This window comes from Mustela erminea, chromosome 8 (assembly GCF_009829155.1).
Source record: "Mustela erminea isolate mMusErm1 chromosome 8, mMusErm1.Pri, whole genome shotgun sequence".
Classification (NCBI taxonomy): domain Eukaryota; kingdom Metazoa; phylum Chordata; class Mammalia; order Carnivora; family Mustelidae; genus Mustela; species Mustela erminea.
Genome location: NC_045621.1, coordinates 111816235 through 111829747, shown reverse-complemented (window position 1 = coordinate 111829747; position 13513 = coordinate 111816235). Strand labels below are relative to the sequence as shown.

The window sequence follows — 13513 nt, the reverse complement described above, 5'->3', positions numbered from 1 at the left end:
TGATTTTGATGAAGTCCCAAAAGTTTATTTTCACTTTTGTTTCCTTTGCCTTTGGAGACATATCTTGAGAGAAGTTGCTGTGGCTGATATCAAAGAGATTACTGCCTATGTTCTCCTCTAGGAGTCTGATGGATTCCTGTCTCATGTTGAGGTCTTTTATCCACTTTGAGTTGATCTTTGTGTACGGTGTAAGAGAATGGTCAAGTTTCATTCTTCTACATATAGCTGTCCAGTTTTCCCAGCACCATTTATTGAAGAGACTGTCTTTTTTCCACTGTATATTTTTTCCTGTTTTGTCTAAGATTAATTGACCATAGAGTTGAGGGTCCATATCTGGGCTCTCTATTCTGTTCCACTGGTCTATGTGTCTGTTTTTATGCCAGTACCATGCTGTCTTGGTGATCATAGCTTTGTAATAAAGCTTGAAATCAGGTAATGTGATGCTTCCAGTTTTGCTTTTCTTTTTCAACATTTCCTTAGCAATTCGGGGTCTCTTCTGATTCCATACAAATTTTAGGATTATTTGCTCCAACTCTTTGAAGAATACCGGTGGAATTTTGATCGGAATGGCATTAAAAGTATAGATTGCTCTAGGCAGTATAGACATTTTAACAATGTTTATTCTTCCGATCCAAGAGCATGGAACAGTCTTCCATCTTTTTGTGTCTTCTTCAACTTCTTTCATGAGTGTTCTGTAATTCCTCGAGTACAGATCCTTTACCTCTTTGGTTAGGTTTATTCCCAGGTATCTTATGGTTCTTGGTGCTATAGTAAATGGAATCGATTCTCTAATTTCCCTTTCTGCATTTTCATTGTTAGTGTATACGAAAGCCACTGATTTCTGCACATTGACTTTGTATCCTGCCACGTTGCTGAATTGCTGTATGAGTTCTAGTAGTTTGGAGGTGGAGTCTTTTGGGTTTTCCATATAAAGAATCATGTCATCTGCAAAGAGAGAGAGTTTGACTTCTTCATTGCCAATTTGGATACCTTTTATTTCTCTTTGTTGTCTGATTGCTGTTGCTAGGACTTCTAATACTATGTTGAACAAGAGTGGTGAAAGTGGGCATCCTTGTCGTGTTCCTCATCTCAACGCAAAGACTGCAAGCTTTTTCCCATTGAGGATGATATTTGCTGTGGGTCTTTCATAGATAGATTTGATGAGGTTCAGGAATGTTCCCTCTATCCCTATACTTTGAAGCGTTTTAATCAGGAACGGATGCTGGATTTTGTCAAATGCTTTTTCTGCATCAATTGAGAGGACCATGTGGTTCTTCTCTCTTCTCATATTAATTTGTTCTATCACATTGATTGATTTGCGAATGTTGAACCATCCTTGTAACCCAGGGATGAATCCCACCTGGTCATGGTGGATAATCTTTTTAATGTGCTGTTGGATCCTGTTGGCTAGGATCTTGTTGAGAATCTTAGCATCCATATTCATCAGTGATATTGGTCTAAAATTCTCATTTTTAGTAGGGTCTTTGCCTGGTTTGGGGATCAGGGTAATGCTGGCTTCATAGAAAGAGTCTGGAAGTTTTCTTTCTGCTTCAATTTTTTGAAACAGCTTCAGAAAACTAGGTGTTATTTCTTCTTTGAAAGTTTGGTAGAATTCCCCAGGGAATCCTTCAGGTCCTGGGCTCTTGTTTTTTGGGAGGTTTTTGATCACTGCTTTAATCTCGTTATTAGATATCAGTCTGTTCAGGTTGTCGATTTCTTCCTGGTTCAATTTTGGTAGTGTATAGTTTTCCAGGAATGCATCCATTTCATCTAGGTTGCTAAGCTTATTGGCATATAACTGTTGATAATAACTTCTGATGATTGTTTCTACTTCCTTGGTGTTAGTTGTGATCTCTCCCTTTTCATTCATAATTTTATGATTTGGGCTTTCTCTCTTTTCTTTTGGATTAGTGTGGCCAATGGTTTATCGATCTTATTGATTCTTTCAAAAAACCAGCTTCTAGTTTCATTGATACGTTCTACTGTATCTCTGGTTTCTACCTCATTGATCTCAGCTTTAATCTTGATTTCCTTTCTTATGTGTGGAGTTGGTTTGATTTGCTGTTGATTCTCCAGTTCTTTAAGGTGTAGAGACAGCTGGCGTAGTCTGGATTTTTCAGTTTTTTTGAGAGAGGCTTGGATGGCTATGTATTCCCCGCTTTAGGACCGCCTTTGCTCTATCCCATAGGTTTTGGTCCGATGTGTCTTCATTCTCATTGGTTTCCATGAATTATTTCATTTCTTCTTTGATCTCCTGGTTGTTCCAAGCATTCTGAAGCAAGGTGGTCTTTAGCTTCCAGGTGTTTGAGTTCCTTCTGAACTTATCCCAGGGATTGAGCTCCGGTTTCAAAGCATTGTGACCTGAGAATATGCAGGGAATAATCTCAGTCTTTTGGTATCAATTGAGTCCTGATTTGTGACCCAGTCTATGGTCTATTCTGGAGAAAGTTTCATGTGCACTTGAGAAGCGTGTGTATTCTGCTGTTTAGGGTGGAATGTTTTGTATATATCTATGAGGTCCATCTGGTCCAATGTGTCATTCGATGCTCTTGTTTCTTTACTGATTTTCTGCTTCGATGACCTATTTCTGACAGAAGTGTGTTAAGATCTCCTACTGTTAGTGTAATCATATCAACAGGACTATTTGTCTTGATTAACAGTTTTCTTATGTAATTGGCTGCTCCCATATTGGGAGCATAGATATTTACAGTTGTTAGATCGTCTTGGTGGAACGTCCCATTAAGAATGATGTAGTGTCCTTCTGTATCTCTGACTAAAGTGTTTAGTTTGAAGTCTAATTTATCTGATTTGAGAATCGCTGTAACAGCCTTCTGTTGAGGCCCATTGGCATGAACGATGCTTCTCCATCCCTTCCCTTTCAGTCTGGGTGTATCTTTAGGTTCAAAATGGGTCTCTTGTAGACAGCATATGGATGGGTCCTGTCATTTTATCCAATCTGCAACCCTGTACCATTTTATGTGTGCATTAAGGCCATTCACATTGAGAGTGATTACTGATAGATACGTTTTTACTGACATCGAGTTACCTTTGAAGTCTTTCTTTGTGTAGACTGTCTCTATATTTCTGTCCAATGCTATTGTTGGGATTTTTACTCTTTTATAGAACCCCCCTTAATATTTCCTGCAGTGTCGGCTTGGTGGTTGCATAGTCTTTTAAGCCTTGCCGGTCTTGAATAGTCTTTATCTCTCCATCCATTTTGAATGTCAGTCTTGCTGGATAAAGTATTCTTGGCTGCATGTTCTTCTCATTTAGTGGCCTGAAGATATCTTGCCAGCCTCTTCTGACTTGTCAGGTCTCTGTGGACAGGTCTGACGTTATTCTGATGGGCTTCCCTCTGTAAGTAAGGAGCCTCTTTGCCCTGGCGGCTTTCAAGGGATTACACCTACAATTATAATTCCTCAATTTGACTATCAGGTGTCGTGATGTTTTTTTGGAATGTATCATCTTGGGTGGAGACCATTCGGCCTCTAGTCCATGAAGGCTGGTTCCATTCGTGAGATCGGGAAAATTTTCATGAAGGACTTGTTCCACTATATCTTCTAGACTTCCTTCTTTCTCCTCCCCTTCAGGGATTCCAATAATTCTGACGTTGGAACGCTTCATGGCATCATTTATTTCCCTGATTCTGTGTTCGTGGTTTCTAGGCTGTTTGTTCCATCCTTCCTGCTGATGCTTTCTCTCTATCTGTTTGTCTTCCAGATCACTAATTCTATCTTCTGTCTCCGTTACCCTAGCTTTGAGAGAGTTTAGATTAGATTGGAGCTCATTGAGAGCATTGTGAACCTCCTCCCTGGTAGCTTTAAGCTCCGCCCTAACATTGTGAACATCCTTCTGGTTGCTTTCAGGTCAGCCCTAATCAATTCTGTTTGGTCATCCGTGGCTTTCTCCAACCTAGCTATTGCCTGGATAATTGTTAGCCTGAATTCTCTTTCTGACATATTGTCTATGTTGATAGCCGTTAGCTCTGTTGCAGAAGGTCCATCCTCTGTATTGTTCTTCTGTTGGGCATTCCTCCTCCTAGTCATTTTGGTGGGAGATGACGAACAGATGTAGCTGGATGTATCATCTGTGGTGCAGTCAAGGTGCACCCTGGAACACTTCTGAGCAATCAGGATTCCCCACCCAAACGAGAGACAAAAGAAAAGGAAAAGAAAACGAAAAAGAAAAGAGAGAGAGAGAGACAGGAAAGAAAGGGAAGATGAAAGAGAAGGTTCAGCCCAGATGGTCCTCAAGGTAAGATTTATGAGTAGACAAATAAAAAGAGAGAAGAAGACTGATACAAGTGTATTGCAAGAGAAAAAAAAATATATATATGCAAATAAAGGAATAACCTCATCAAAAAGAACCCCAAGTGTAAGATATATATGCTATCACAAAAACACAGAAACACTAGTGGAAGAAGAAGATGGGAGAGTTCTTATAAATTCTGTGTGTGCGAGGATGTTTGTGTTGATTCTTCATGGATGTATCTTGATATATTTGTTAAAGGACTCAACTTTCCTAAGATAAAGGGGATTACAAATTGGTTTATCTATAGGGGTATTATTGATTGGGGAAAGGGCAATACTTTGAAGCTTAACTCTATATGAATATTAAAGGATAAAATAAAAAAGGAATAAACTAGGCTAAACTAAACTTAAATAAAAAAGAGGACTTCAAAAAATAAAAATGCAAAAGAAAAACATAGGAGTATGTATCAAAAAGTTCAGGTTAAAAGTGTATTATGGAATTTGATGTACTGTATAGCTCGCTGTGATGGTAAATAGGTTAAAAAAATTACCTATGTGTAAAAAAAAAAAAAAAAGAACTGGAATAGTGGGAACGAGTGAACAATACAAGTTTTCCTATGAAGTAGTGGTTGTTCTCTTGTAGTCCTTTTTTTTTTTTTTTTTCTTTCTTGTTTGTTTTCTGGGGGAGGGGCCTGCCACGTGGGTTGTCAGTCAATGGTGTTTCCTGAGTTAAGTCCTCCCGCCCCCCTCAAGGGGGTGGGCTCTGAGGAAACTGGTTTTTTTCAGGCTTTTGTTCTCTGGCGGTTTTTATGTTTGTTCACTTTTTTTTCTCTCACCTTGACCGCCTTTGATGGTTTTTGTAGTTTTAGAGGAAAACAAACCACACCCTGATCTCCCTCTCAGAGAGAAACCTCAGTCTGGGTGCAGAGCCTAAATAAGTTCCCCCTTGGCTGCTGGCAGAGCAGGTTCCAAGTTGCCGACCCTGGGGGGGCAGGATCTTTTGCTTATACCCAAAGCCAAGGCAGTGGCAGCTGTCTGCGAGCTCCCGACTGCCAGAGAGGTTCCAAGCAGCAATCGCACACTGAGATTTTGCCGCTGGCCTGGGCTGGGAGTGCCTGGTCCTGCTGGGTCTAAGAGTGCCCGGCTTGCGCGCACCTCTTTCAGGGGCGGCTGTGGGTCACACGTGTGTCTCAGGCACTGAGAACGGGGTGCAGGTCCGAGAGCACCAGGCTGGGCTTTTGCACACCTCTGTCAGGGGAGAGTTTGGGGCGCACGGCTTAGGCTTTGAAACAACTGCGCGGGTCAAAGAGCGCCGGCCGGGCCTTTGTAACTCTCTAAGGGGAGCACAAGGGACATGAGCGTGAATCTCAGGCTTTGTAGTAGGTCTCGAGTGTTCTGCCGACCCGCGTGGCTCCCATCCCCTCACAGGAGCCAGAACCCACGCATTCTCAGGCGCGCTGGCGGCTTAGGGACCAAGACCTGGTTTCTCCACCACACTCTCTCTGCCTTAGCGCAGGGGAGGCTGTCATGGGACCAGGGACTTAAGCCCCTGTCCCTAGCCGCCCTGATTCCCACAGTTTCCCCCCGCCATCCTTTGCTCTTTTGGAGTGCTTTCAACAAGTCTCCAAGTTAATGCTGGTCCCCAGACGCAGGGCACTCTCACTGGTATTGGGGTATTACTTTCCAACCGGTGGCCTCTGGTGGCTCCCTCTCCCTTTGTTTATCTTCTGATATCAGTCCGTCTTCCCACTCTGCTTTACCTGCCCACTGGCGTCTTCTGCCCCTGTAGAGATCCAGACGTGTGTAATTCTGATCTCAGGCTTATTTCATGGGTGAATGGAGTTCTTTGGTAGGTAATCAGCTCACTTTGGGGTACCAGCTGAAAAGGTGCCTCCTCCTACACCCCCGCCATCTTGTCCTCTCCTAAATATAATAAAAATTTTTAAGAAACAGGGTCTCCTGGTTGGCTCAATTAGTTAAGTGTCCAACTCTTGATCTCAGCTCAGGTCTTGAACTCACAGTGGTTAAGTTCAAGCCTCATGTTGGGCTCCATGCTGGACATGGAGCCTATTAAAAAAAAAAAATAAGGAATATTCAAAAAACAAACACGGCCTCTTGAAAATTAAAAATATGATAGTAAATGTTTCAGAATGTATAGAAGTAATGGACTAAAAAGTTGAGGATGTCTATCAGGAAGAATATAAAAAGGTAAAGAAAGGCAGAAAAGAAAGAGAGAGAAAGAGGAAAGAAAGAAATGGAGGAAGGAAGGAAGGAAGAGGAGGGAAGGGAGAGGAAGGAAAAAAGGAAGGAAGGAAGGAAGGGAGGGAGAGAGAGAGAGAGAGGGAAGAAAGGAAGGGATGGAGGGAGTGAGGGAAGGAAGGAAGAAAGAAAGACAAAGGACCTGTCCAGGAGACCATGTAACAAGTCCTGTCAATGACCTGTGCTAACACCCCCACCCTCATTTGCTCCCTTCCCTCAGCATTGCAGGGCTTTTGCTCAACTGCAGAGACAATTTACTTGTATCCACAGGGCCCAGAGTGATAGAAGTCTAGACCCCTCAAAGGTCCTGGGTTAGTGGAGCACAGAAGAATGAAAGGCCAGCTCCCTCGTCTTCAGGCAGGATGTTCTGAAGGGTAAATTGTACCCCAGAGTCCCCTGCTGGACAGCCAAAGTGCCCCCCTGGGGACCTGGCCTGAAGGCACACCTGCTCCCTGCTGGGCTGCTTCCCCTTCCCTCTCCTGCTTCCCACTCCCTGGCCAATTTCCCTTGGAAGCATTTCTTTAATGAGCCACTTGTTTAGATACTCACATCTCAAGGTCTGCTTCTTGGGGACCTAGCTTAAGATAATGTGTATATCCAAATAATGAGAATTCCTCAAGAGGGACACCTAGGTGGCTCAGTTGGTTAAGCATCTGACTTGGCTCAGATCATGATCCCAGTGTACTGGGACTGAGTCCCATATTGGGCTCTGCTCAGTAGGAGCCTGCTTCTCCCTCTGCTAGCTGCTCATCCTCTGACAAATAAATAAATCTTAAAAAAAAAAATTCCTGAATCAAAGAACATAGAAAACAGAATGGTGGTAATCAAACAAACAAGAAAACCCCTAAACTGAAAAACACAAATCTCCATCTTGAGAGGTATATGGAGGACCCAGGAAACCAACAAGGACAGAACCACCTCAAGTCATTTCACTGCAGAAGTTTAGAGAATAAGAAGAAACTCATCTTCTATGTGTTTCAGAAAGGAAAATCTAGACCACATACAATGGATTAAGACTTAGAATGCCTTGACCATCTCTGAAGCATACAGGACACTAGAAAACAATCATTTTTGACTATTTAGATCATTTACCTTTAATGTGATTACATACAGTTGGACTTCAATCTTCCATCTTGCTATTTGTTTTCCAATTGTACCATCTGTTCTTTTATTCCCCTTTTTTTTTCTTTTTCTCTACCTTTTTTTCCCTTTGGATTGAAAATTTTTAATGATTCCATGTTTACTTCCATTTTTGGTTTATTGTCCATAACTGTGTGTGTGTGTGTGTGTGTGTGTGTGTGTGTGTGTGTGTGTTAGAGTTTATACTACATTATCTACCTTCAAGTAATGTTATTGCATAACCCACATAGTGTAAAATTCTTACAACATGATATTTCTATTTGTCCCTTCTCCCAGGCTTTTTGTTATTTTTGTGATATATTTAATTTCTGAATAGTCAATTTTTCTTTTAAAAGATTTTTGAAGTATTTTATATGTACCCACATCTTTATGATATCTGATGTTCTTCATCCCTTTGTATGGATCCACATTTCCATCAAGAATCATATTCTTCTGCCTAGAAGACTTCTTTTAGAGTACAGGTCTTTTGGTGATAAATTCTTCCTTCCTTTGACTGTCTAAGAAAAATACTTACTTTACCTAAATTTGGGGAGATATTTTTACCAAGCATAGAATTCTAGGTTGACAGGTTGTTTTTGTTTCAGTACTTCACAGGTATCACTCCATTGTCTTCTGACTTGCATGGTTTCTAATGAGAAGTTTGCTTCCATTCTCATATTTATTCCTTTGTATAGAAATGATTTTTTTGCTCCAGCTGCCTTGTGATTTTGTTTTTAATCACTAGTTTCAAGCAAATTGATTGTGATGCACCTTGATGTAGTTTTCTTCATGTTTCTTGTGTTTGAGATTCATAGGGCTTCTTGTGGGTTTATAGTTTTCAACTAGTTTGGAAATTTTTTTAGCTATTGTTCCTTGAAATATTTTTTCTGCTCTTTCCCCTTCTCCCTCTTTTGGGGACTTCAATCCTACATATTTTAGCACTTGAAGTTCATTGTTCATTTTGGATAGTTTTTATTGCTATTTCTTCAAGCTCATTAGTCTTTTCAGTGTTAAACTGTCATTAATCCCATTCAGCATATTGTTTTCATCTCAGATATTTTAATTTTTACCTATAGAATCTCATTTTTTAATGACCATTATTTTTTAGAGAAGTTTTTGGTTCACAGCCCCTACAAATTCATAACCTCCTCCATTATTGGCATCCCCCACCACAGGGTACATTTGCTACAATTGATAAACCTACACTGACACATCATAATCATCCAAATTCCAAATTTACTATGACATGTGTAGTGTAGTTTCATACAGTGTAGTTACCTGTCTTTAAAAAAAAACAAAAACAAAACAAACAAAAAAAAAAACCCCTGTTTTCTACCTATCAACCCCTTTCTCCCTCCTCTCAACTCTTGAAAACCACTGACCTTTTTACTGTCCCCATAGTTCTCCTTCCCTAGAATGCCATAGAGTCAGAGTCATATAGTTTGTAGCCTTTTCAGGTTTCAGCCTTTTCTTTCACTTAGTAATATGCACTTAAGTTTCCTCCATGTCTCCTCATGGCTTGAAGCTCATTTCTCTTTGTTGATGAATAATATCCCATTGTTTGATTACCATTGTTTATTTATCCATTTACTTAGTGAAAAATATCTTGGTTGCTTCCAAGTTTTAGCAACTAGAAATAAGTTGCAATTTTCAACCCCTTTGGGTAAATACCAAGGAGTGTGATTCCTGTATTGTATGATAAGATTATGCTTAGTTTTGTAAGAAGCCACCAAATTGTTTTTCCAAAGTGTCTGACCATTTTGCATTCCTCCTAGCAACAAATGAGAGTTCTTGTTCCACATCCTGCCCAGCATTACCTGTCATCAGTGTCCTGAATTTTGACTGTTCTGATAGTGTGTAGTACTTTCTCAGTGTTGTCTTAATTTGCATTTCCCTGATGACATATCATGTAAAGCATCTTTTCATGTGCCTATTTGCCATCTTGTATATTTCTTTGGTGAAGTCTCCCTTAAGGTATCTGGCCCATTTTTTAATCAGGTTGTTTGTTTTCTTTTTGCTGAGTTTTAAGAGTTCGTTATATATTTTGGAGAACAGTCCTTTATCATATATGTCTTTTGCAAATATTTTATATTTTTTTCTGTGACTTGTCTTATCTTTTTTTGACAGTGTCTTTTGCAGAGCAGAAATGCTTGAATTTAACGAAGTCCAAATTATCCATTTTTACTTTCATGAATCATACTTTTGGTGTTGTATCTAAAAAGTTATAGCCAAACCCAAAGTCATCTAGCTTTTCCCCTATGTTATCTTCTAGGAGTTTTGTAGTTTTGCATTTCCCATTTAGATCTGTGATCCATTTTTAGTTCATTTTTGTGAAAGACATAATTCTGTGTCTAGATTCATTGTTTTTGCATGTGGATATTCAATTGTTTCAGCACCATTTGTTGAAAAGTCTATCTTTCCTCTATTGTATTACTTTTACTTTTTTGTCAAGTATCAGTTGACTGTGGATTTATTTCTGGTCTATTTTGTTCTATTGATCTATTGTCTATTCTTCCACCAATATTACACTGTCCTGATTACTGTGGATTTATAGTAAGTTTGAAAATGGAAAGTGTCAGTCTCTTAACTTAGCTCTTTTCCTTCAACAAAGTAGGGAGCTCCAACCTTTTCTTTACCCCACTCAGAGTAAAACCCTTATAGTCTGCACACATCTCAAGCTGTTCCTCATCTTTTGCCCTGACACTGCTCCATTCCCAAACCCTACATCAAATCTTCATTCCCCCATGTTATAGCTCCCAACACGTCATACTGTGTCCATCTGCTTAGGTCTGCGTCCTCCACAAAAGGAAGAGACTTCACTGGACTCCAATCCTGCCACCTCTGTATCAAAATGAGGCTCAGGAATATACTGAGCCAATGAGTGATGCAGAGACTCTCACTGAATGCAGATGAAAGGTCATCTATGTTGAAGGAAGGCTTCCTACTGCAGAGGTATTTGGAAAGGCTGTGACTCTTCTCCACTCTCCCTCACCCTCCATCTAAAGCCTTTGCCATTTTATCCCCAGCTCAGCCCCCTTTGAAGTCACTTCCCACAGCCCATCTACCTACCCACCCACTCTCAGGATATCTTTTCAGGTGACCTCAGACCCACACCATCTCTTCTCTGGCCATGAGCAGCATACACGTTTGAACCAGCTGCTTTGCTAACTAGAACCACAAAGAGATACTTAAGGGTATGGATCCAGGGTTCAAATCCTGACTTTTCTATGCTGGCCTTGCTTCCTTGAATGAGTCACTTAATCTTCCTGTGCCCAATTTCCTCACCTATAAAATGAAAAAAAGTTTATTAGAAAGTTTAAAGGAAGCAATTCATGTAGAAACTTAGAACAGCACCTGGCAGGTAGGAATCACTCCTGCACATGGGTTATTGGCAGCATCGCCCTACCTTCCTTTTCATGCAGGGAGGAGAAACTGAAATCCTTGGAGAGCAGGGACCAGGCCTGTAAAAGTATGTGCTCGCAGTAGGTGCTCCATAGAAGCAATGTGTGATCTGACGAGAGGAGAAGGGAACTAATGAATAACACATATACACCCTGTGTCAAGCGTTGAGCTTAGAGCTTTACCATGTGATTTCCCAAGTTCTCATAAGCACTAAGTGGATGATATAGCCTACCCATCAGACTAGGGGACAGGCTCAGGGAAGATGAATAGCCTCCAAGCTACACTGTCAGCAAAAAGCAGGGCAAAGTATAAGAACAAGGCTACCTACTTCCCACCCTGGGTTGCTTCCTCCCAATTCATGATAGCCTATAGAGTAGGCTGGGCATGCAGAGTCCTCAGAACTTGGGGACAGTCTCTGAGATGGGAAGCCCCGTGATAAGGGGAGTCTGAATCTTTCTCACCTCAGCACAGGGCTCTCAGGAGAGCTTTCCTCCCTACCCAGAATGGCCTAATCTCAAAATGCTTTCATTCCATTTGATTTTTTAAAAATCCTTCTAATTCCAATGGCAAACATTTGATAATTATCCTTGATATAAGTTTAAAAGTTCAAGTAAATAAATAAAAATCTTAAAAAAAAAAAAGAAAAAGACCTGTCATGCTTTAAAATGTCCTACTCATGCCACACTTATGAAAAATTTTCTCATGGTTGTATTATAGCTAAGTTAAAAAAAAAAAAAAAAAAGATTGTCACTCTGGTGAAGACTCAGGCAGGGATCTGAATGAAGTAGAGAAGAAGAGTTGGAAGAACATCCAAGCAGGGAAAGCAGTGCAAAGGCCCTGAGGCCAGACAGGCAGTTTTAAGAATTATCCAAGTAGCTCATGAATGGGAAGAAGGGAACAAAGGAATGACTAGGAAAGGTGAGAGAAGCCAGTAGATTTTAGACGTTAGAGCAAAGACATCAGAAGACAGTGAGCAAGGGAGTGATGAACCAGAACTACAAATTAAAATTGTAAAAAGCCCCTGGGTCTGGTCCAGAAGTTGAGGCAAAGAAACCATGTGGCAGCCTTCTCTATTACCACATATAGACATCTGAGCCCAGGACAGAGACAGCACTCCAGGAGAAACTGGGTCTGACTAAAAAGAGATGGGGTCCCTGCATGGGTAACAGGATGGAAAGGTACCACCTCACCAGCTATTTCCCCTACAGAGAGTGAATGGGGGCCTTTGGCCCGGGGGAGCAGAGGGTCAGGAAAGAAGCTGGGTGCTGCCAAACATCTCTTGCCACTCATCCCCCACCCTAGGTCAGCTCCAAAAGCAGGAATGATAGAACCCCCACCAAACTTAGAGTATCCGTAAAGCCGTGAGGACATGTGTCCCATTGGCTATGGAAATCCCAGGAGGCAGCAGAGAGGCCTGTATCACCCCTCCCCACACACACAAGTGTCCTGTGTCTGTGACAGGAGCAACAGCATGGCTAATGGGGCCAGTGAGACCCTGTGGCCTCAGAGTTCACATAAGGAGATGCAGAGTAAGTGTCAGGGGTCAGGTGACCACGGACCAAGGCAAGACCCAGATGTCCCATCAGTTGCCAGTGGGGTTAGGTGGTAATCACTAGGGCCCACCCTGACAGAGACAATGTTTTCCTGATGCATTGTTCCCTCCCTGCCAGCTCCAAACCTCCACCCAAACACTTCAGAGTGTTGAGGGGGCAGGGAGAGAAATTGGTGAATGAGTTTAAACTTGCAATAGGACAATCTGAAGGAATTGAGGATATTTGTTGGGATAATGAGTTTGTAATCACCATGCTTCAGATTTTAGAATACTGGGGACAAACAGAATATCCTATAAGCTTTCAGAAAGGATATAAAAATAAGTGAACATGGGTTAAATAACAATGGTTCAAGGTTCAAAATTCTGGAAGACTCTTGTTAGTAACTCTGAAAACCAGAAATAAAAGGGCAATAACTTCAAAGTTCTAAAGGAAAATGATCTTGATCAGAGAATTGTATACTAGCCAAACTATCAGGAGTAAGAGTTTAAGACATTTTCAGACAGCCAATTTCTCACCCTCCCTTTAACTCCTCTTTCAAGAAGCTCTCAAGGGCACCTGCGTGGCTCAGTGGGTTGAGCCTCTGTCTTCGGCTCAGGTCATGATCTCAGAGTCCCAAGATCAAGCCCTGCATCAGGCTCTCTGCTCAGTGGGGAACCTGCTTCCCCCTCTCTCTCTGCCTCCTTGTGATCTTTCTCTCTGTCAAATAAATAAATAAAATCTTAAAAAAAAAAAAAGAAGAAGAAGAAGAAGACGAAGAAGCTCTCAAGGGGTGGGCTTCTCCCAAATGAGAGCATTACCCTGCCAGGGCTGCATGAGACAGGAGTCCAACAAGACAGACAGTTGAAGGGGTCCCAGGCAAGCAATGAAGGGACACCCTGAGAAGGCTGAGCAACAGGGCCAGAATAGCCAGGGCAGCTGGGGAAATCAGGG

The 13513-nt window shown here is 41.4% G+C and overlaps 1 long non-coding RNA gene across 3 annotated transcripts in view; it reads right to left on the bottom strand.

Moving 5' to 3' along the window:
• LOC116596825 overlaps nucleotides 1-13127 on the bottom strand; it is a 243962-nt gene extending 230835 nt beyond the window's left edge. For all 3 annotated transcript variants that reach the window (XR_004288327.1, XR_004288326.1, XR_004288325.1), the window contains exon 1: nucleotides 11035-13127. This is a non-coding gene — a long non-coding RNA (uncharacterized LOC116596825). The remainder of the gene's footprint in view (nucleotides 1-11034) is intronic.
• Nucleotides 13128-13513: the final 386 nt, after the last annotated feature.